Raw genomic sequence first — 6619 nt, forward strand, 5'->3', positions numbered from 1 at the left:
ATTGGTCGACTGATGCCTTTTAGAGCGGCGCACCAGGCCTTTGCCCTAATGCCCGCATGACTAGTCCAATCGTAACCCCAAAAAATGATGGGCTCGCCCCCCCCCTCCCCCACTCCCTTTATTTACACAAGGGATGGGATGCGTTCTAAGACCCTTCGTCTAAGTCAAAATTTCGCTTTGTGAAAAGGATAATGAACAGTGGTAACGAGTAAGAAATTTAAGAGCCATAGCGAATTCCTCGCCCGCTACACGAAGTTTGTCGGAAGGGAATCGCGGGGCTTAAGTATCACCTTCATTATTGGTTATTAATTAACTAGAAAGTCACTCGTCATGGAATGACGGGTGAAAATTGTTTCTACATTAGAATGAAGCAAGTGCCTGTTTGATGATCTTTTGATAGTTGAAATTTTAGCCCTGACACCAGTGGATTAACTCTAAACTCCAGTAGATAGCGTATATTCGCATCTCCAGAGCTCGAATATGCTACCCTTGCTGTGATTTACAATACTACTGAAAAAGGTAAAACATTCCATTCCACGTGTTTTCTTTGGGGTAAATTACAGGCTTCATATAGTCTATAGTGTAATGTAATTTCAGAACAATAGAAAAGAAAGCTTCCTACAAACACTATGATAAATTACTGTCATTCACTAATCTTCAAAGCAAGTTATAAGTTACAGCATTTGTTTACCTTTTCCATCCGCCTATAGACAGTGGCTGCAGCGCCCCCTATAATTTATTGGAGTTGCGAATTGCTTTGGTTCCTTCGTTTTCCTAAAATGACTCTTACCAGCAAAACTGTTAAGACGCGGGATCGAGTTCGGCCTTGTCACAATAAAGCTTTTCCATGCATGTCAAACATTACCAAAACATATTATCAAATTATCATACCGTGGCGCGAGTTTCATTGTTGAAACACGCGGGTTACTTCCTCATTGGCTATTATTTATATGAGGATGGTTTGTGAACAGACTTTCCTCCTTAGCATCACCACGAAAGCTCCCCACACCATGCGTAAACAATTAAACACTCCGCATCTTTCATTTATTTTTTTCATTCTAAATATGAAATTGATGAATTATAATTACATCTAAGCACGCTGTTTATCTAGAGTTTGAAAATGGAAGAAAAAAAAGAGAAAGTTTCTGACAATTAAAGAAAAGATAGAGATTTTCGATATGCTTGAACAACTGAAAATTGCATCGACTTTAATTATTGTATCTACGTGTACAACATTATTGTAGCGCTGTATTTTAATATTACTACATTAATTTCAAGTTAAGAAATGGGTTAAAACAGTTCGAGGGGTGTTTAAAAATGTCGAAAATAGTTAAATATATTAGTAAAAAATTCGTATACATACCCGTTCCCACAACGTGAAATTTTTACTCTCGCGTGATCTGGTAACGCAACAATAGAGGCGTAAATTGAGACTCGACTGTATATGACACTTTTTGATCAACATACCAGGTTATTTCAGAAATTTTTAAAATCCCCTCAGCCTGAAACTGGCTTAAATCATTCTTGATTATATATTACCGTTTCTTACATAAAGAAATATGTTTTTGCCACACACATATATATATGTTTAATCTTTTTTAAGTTGTTATTCAACATAAAATGCTGTTACAATGTAATGAACAAAATCTTTCTTTAATTGTGAGAAACTTCCTCTTATTAATCCCATCTTCTCTAACTTTATTTGATGCAGCAGCACAGTTAGTTGCCAATCTGCTTAATTAGCCTTCACATTTAGAATGTAAAAAAATAATAATAAATGAAAGGAATATGTTATAAATATGTTAAAATGACCCCCTAGATCCAAATATGACCACTACTTCCTATCATCGCCCGCACTTTTTGGAACATTTGTAGCCAGTTGTGAGACTCATCGGTGTATTCTCCCCTAAAATATTTTTAAAAAATCATCAATAACTTTTCTAAGGGCTTGTTTTACATTTTTTTCACTTATTTTTCGGTGTAAAACCGGGGTATTGGACTCACCCCTATGAGTATATTCTCTATATCCGAACATCTTTTCACGTTGTCAAAAAAAATTTACAAAATTATTTAAAACACCACATATTGCACACGAGTCGCACCGCAGATCTTCAGTGAAGAAACTTTCCTTATTATTTATATTTATGTATTCAAACTCAGGCCCAAATCTATAAATTTTGGCCTCCCCCCCCCTGCAGCAAAATCTGTAGGGTCCCTACACAGAGGCCAGCAGTACACATTTGCAACGTTGTAAGTCTTAGTGCTGGTTTTTCAATCAATTTCTTTGGCCGTTAGGCCCCCTTAAGAACATGCGCCCCCCCTCCCCACCCACACCGCGGGGACTGCGGATAAGCATATCTGGGTCTTATCAAACTACATTTACAGACAGGATTACCATTGTATTAAGAGATCGGGGTGTCTTAGGCCAAAACACTTTTTTGAGGCCCCCACTGCAGTGAAACCTTAAAGTTTTAACCATTAGCTAAAATTAGCTTTTTCCATGTGGGGTCCGAAAAAGCTGGGGACCAAGGCCACGGCCTAGTTTTCCCTACTGAGTAATCAAGCCCTGCTTACAGACATAATTATGATTAAAAATGAAATTAAATTAGCTTATAATGTAGTATTAATGAATTAATGCATACTTCTATTTCAGGAGAGGCATCGCACTCTCTCTGCTTATCACTATAGTACATATCGCAACCCGGCAAAGAAAGTGACGCAACTAAAAATTTAGCAAAAAACGTACTAGTTACTGATTTACAATTTAAATTTAATGCTCTTTCTTGCAACGAAGCTCCCATGAAGTTAGCTTACATAACTGGTGCGTGGTGGCGTAAAAACGATAGGATCAATAGTGGCACATGGTGATTAATATTTCATTATTTAGAAGAGAAAATTTTCAAGTAAGCATAATTAATTTAGACAACAAAAACTAACCAATGAACATCACATTTTTTGCGGATAACGTAGAACAACTATTGCGTAAATCCTTCATTTCCTCCATTGCTGTTTTTTATTTATTTATTTTTTTATTATAATTATTATTATTATTATTATTTTAATGAATTGCGTCACTTTCCTTGTCGGGGTGTGATATAAACGGGCTGTTATCACACCCCTTCCATTTCCAAGGTAAGTTCTGGCTGCGCTAGTGTGCTAATGCACATGCTTTGAAATCGTTGACCCTTTAAGGCCTCCTCTGGTAATTTCTACAGGAAGCCAATCAGTGATTTCCGTCACTGCATGATCGGTGTTTTTCTCAACGTCGCTCATTATACGAGGAGAAGAAAGTCGCCCTATCGTTGTTTCTTTTCTACACTACCTTAGTTTTCAAGTTGTTTCATCTCGATTGTCTTCCGAGACGACGGACTCAATACCAGTCCTAGCGTGACGTCATTTAGATGACCTAATTAGTTGACGTCACTAGCACGTTTTTTGAAAGCACGTGTCTTCGTTTCGAAGACTGCTTCTGGTTTCGGAAAAAGGAACGAAGAAATCAGATTTCAAACTGGAGTGTACTTTAAAAATAAACTGATAAGGGAATAAAAATCGCACTCGTAGTTGGTGTTTGCCTACGAAAGATGCAATGGTCTTGATTCAAGTGGTTCAGTTTTTGGACTAATCTTGCCCAGCAGCACGTCGATGGTATTAGGACATTATGACCTCCCTAATAATTTCTTTATTCGGCAAATCTATAGAGAATATTGGAACTTTGAGATTGTTTTTTCTTTTGGACAGTCACGAATAGCTTATTTGTTCTCACTTGACCGTCGTTGGTGTTCCTTTCGTTTTATTTTCTATACTTATAATGAAAACTCCTATGGTCCACGGGCCTCCGCGAGCATGTCCCTCCTCCTGACCGGTGGCTTTTATGTCCATCCGAATCAGGGTTGCCAGACGTCCCGGATTTCAAGGGACAGTCCCGTATTTTGAAAAATTGTCCCGCGTCCCGGGGAACTTCCATACGGGACGGCTAAAGTCCCGTATTCTAGCTAATAACAATATTTTACAAGATGAAACATTATTTTAAGGGGGAAAAATAAAGTAAAACAAAAAATGTGAAATAAAGAGCAATAAGAAAATTTTGTGGCAGCAAACACAAATAATTTTCGTTTTATTTTGGTTTTTGTTTCGGCGGCAGATCATGGGGAGCGGAATGATTGCTTCCTCTTTGCTCATTGACTAATGCTGGAAATATCCATGCGCATGCGTCGTCAATCACAAAGAAAACGATTTTTAGACTTTGATCGGCGACATTTTGTAAGGTTTAATGCTTTGTTGCGACTGAATTTTATAGATTTATCATGAAGAGACGTTCTACGTCGGAAATAACCCCTTAAAAAATGCCCAGTTTTTGCCTGCAACCTCAAAAATATCCCCCCCCCCCCCTTCACTCCTAGAAGCTGTCCCGTATTTACTGTTCTTAAATCTGGCAACCCTGATCCGAATCGACTTTATTTATACCCGACTCTTTAGACGTTACATAACCCTCTTAAAAATATTAATTTAAAAAATACAGCTTCCAGCCCCTGGCGTTAATTTAAATCTTGACGTCTTGAATTCAAATTATTTGTTTCTCGCAATTATGTTTGCGATAAGAGTCATTCGTAGAAACAAGAAACGCAACAAGTAGGGTCCTATCACATTTCGTAATTATGAGAAACGTAGAAATTAACCGTAAATATACAGGCAAACCAAATGACTTTTAATTTTCTACCACAGGCAAGCCGTGCGAGCACCGCTAGTTTAAAATATAAAAGAAAAAAAAATAAAAAAAGAAAATAAAAAAAATAATAAAAAATAAATAAAAAAACAAGAAATATTAAAAAGTTGGTTAACTGACAGTTTTTTCCACTTATCGATGCGTTCGTCGCTAGAAATTTTTGCGCCTGATTTTAAAAGTGTATATTTCTTCTTCGGGAGTTCATTGAAAAGGATAGTGCTAGTTCGAAAGTGTGTTATTACGCACCTAACCACCTCCGCATACACCATGAAAAAGTTTAAATTCGTCATTTAAAACTTTTCTTGGGGGGGGGGGGAGGTAAATATTCAATACATTTTATAGGAAAAGTAGCAATATATATACACAATTGCATATTTACATTGCTTATAAAATTCGGAGAGGGGAAGGCAATTGACCCCCTTCATCAATGGGGGAATTTTCAACAGGGGGGGGGGGGGGTCAGATGAAATTTCTTGAACTGTGACCAAAAAGCGCAATTTTATGCTCTTGCATAAGTGTTCATGCATAGAATTTTGTTGCTTCCTAGGGGAAGGGATTATGGCCCCCTATTCCCCCCGTTGGCCACGTCACTGTCCATGATTAGAGCCCCTATAAGAGGACAGGCCAACTTATCCGACATTTTGATTCTAAGATAGCTTTGGATATAACGCTGTTCCAGGCCCGCGCCAAGCCTGATCGGCGCCGTCGTGCAAATGTCTTTTGAGCGCCGTTATGCAATGGCACTCGGGAAAAATATAGTTAACACCTTGAGTGAGGTTTTGCAGAGAAATATAATACGGAGAGGGGGGGGGGGGGCGGATTTCGGAGTGTTCTCCTCCGAAATTTTTTCGAAATTTTAGTTCTAAAAACGCAGTGTTAGACGATCTTTGGAGACGTAAGGGGAAGAAAAAGATCCTGGAATCTCTTCAATATTTTTCGAAATTGATGTCAAAAGCGCGATTATAGACCATATTTTGCGGTTTGGAAAAGTATTAGGGCTCAGCGGCTGATTTGATCGATTTAGCTCCTCCTCACTGTTTCGGAATTTAAGTCCTAAAAAACGAAGTTTTCAGACGTTCATAATGGTATTAGAAAAAAAAAAAAAAAAAGATCTGACGTTCTCCCTTCTCTTTTTTTTTTTTGTAATTGGTGTTTTAAAAACTAAGTTCTCGTCGTTCTTTGGTGATGTTAGAGGAAGGCACCTCCTCGAAAGGGGCAACATTTCCTCTGAAGCCCCTCCTCGAAAAATTTTCGAATTTGAAGCCTTGAAAACGCAACTGTTTTTGGTAACGTTAGTGGTCCGGCAATTATTCGAAAAGGAAGTTCCAGAAAAACAATTTTAGACCATCTTCAATGAAATAAAGCACAAGGTGTTTCATGATTCTCCTCAAATTGGGGACAATCAGTATTTTTATTTATTTATTTATTTATTTTATTTTATTCATTTTATTTATTTATTTATTTATTTTTTGAGAGGTGAGAGGCATCCAAGACTAGTTATTTTGAAGATTTTCTTATTTGAACACAAATTAAGAAGGGTTTAAAAAAAATGGATTGAAATAAAGACAAATAAATTGTCTATAGTTCTTTTATTATTTTATGCGCAAATAGTTAAAGAAAAGGGGAGAGGGGAGGGGAATAATCGAGTAATTGTGGTTAAGTCGTTACTTTTCGTAACTAAAAAGTTAACCTTTTTTTTTTTTTTTTTTTCAATATGTAAATATTACGCATAAGTAAATAATATGTAAATGGGCTTACCTTATTTTTTATGTATGATAACATGAAACAGCATATTTATCAGGAACAATAGTTAAAATCACAAAAAGACATATTGTACAAATTATAATACAACATATTCATCGCAATAACCAAAATGGGGGGTAGCAAAATTTGCTG

This window comes from Uloborus diversus, chromosome 8 (assembly GCF_026930045.1).
Source record: "Uloborus diversus isolate 005 chromosome 8, Udiv.v.3.1, whole genome shotgun sequence".
Lineage (NCBI taxonomy): Eukaryota > Metazoa > Arthropoda > Arachnida > Araneae > Uloboridae > Uloborus > Uloborus diversus.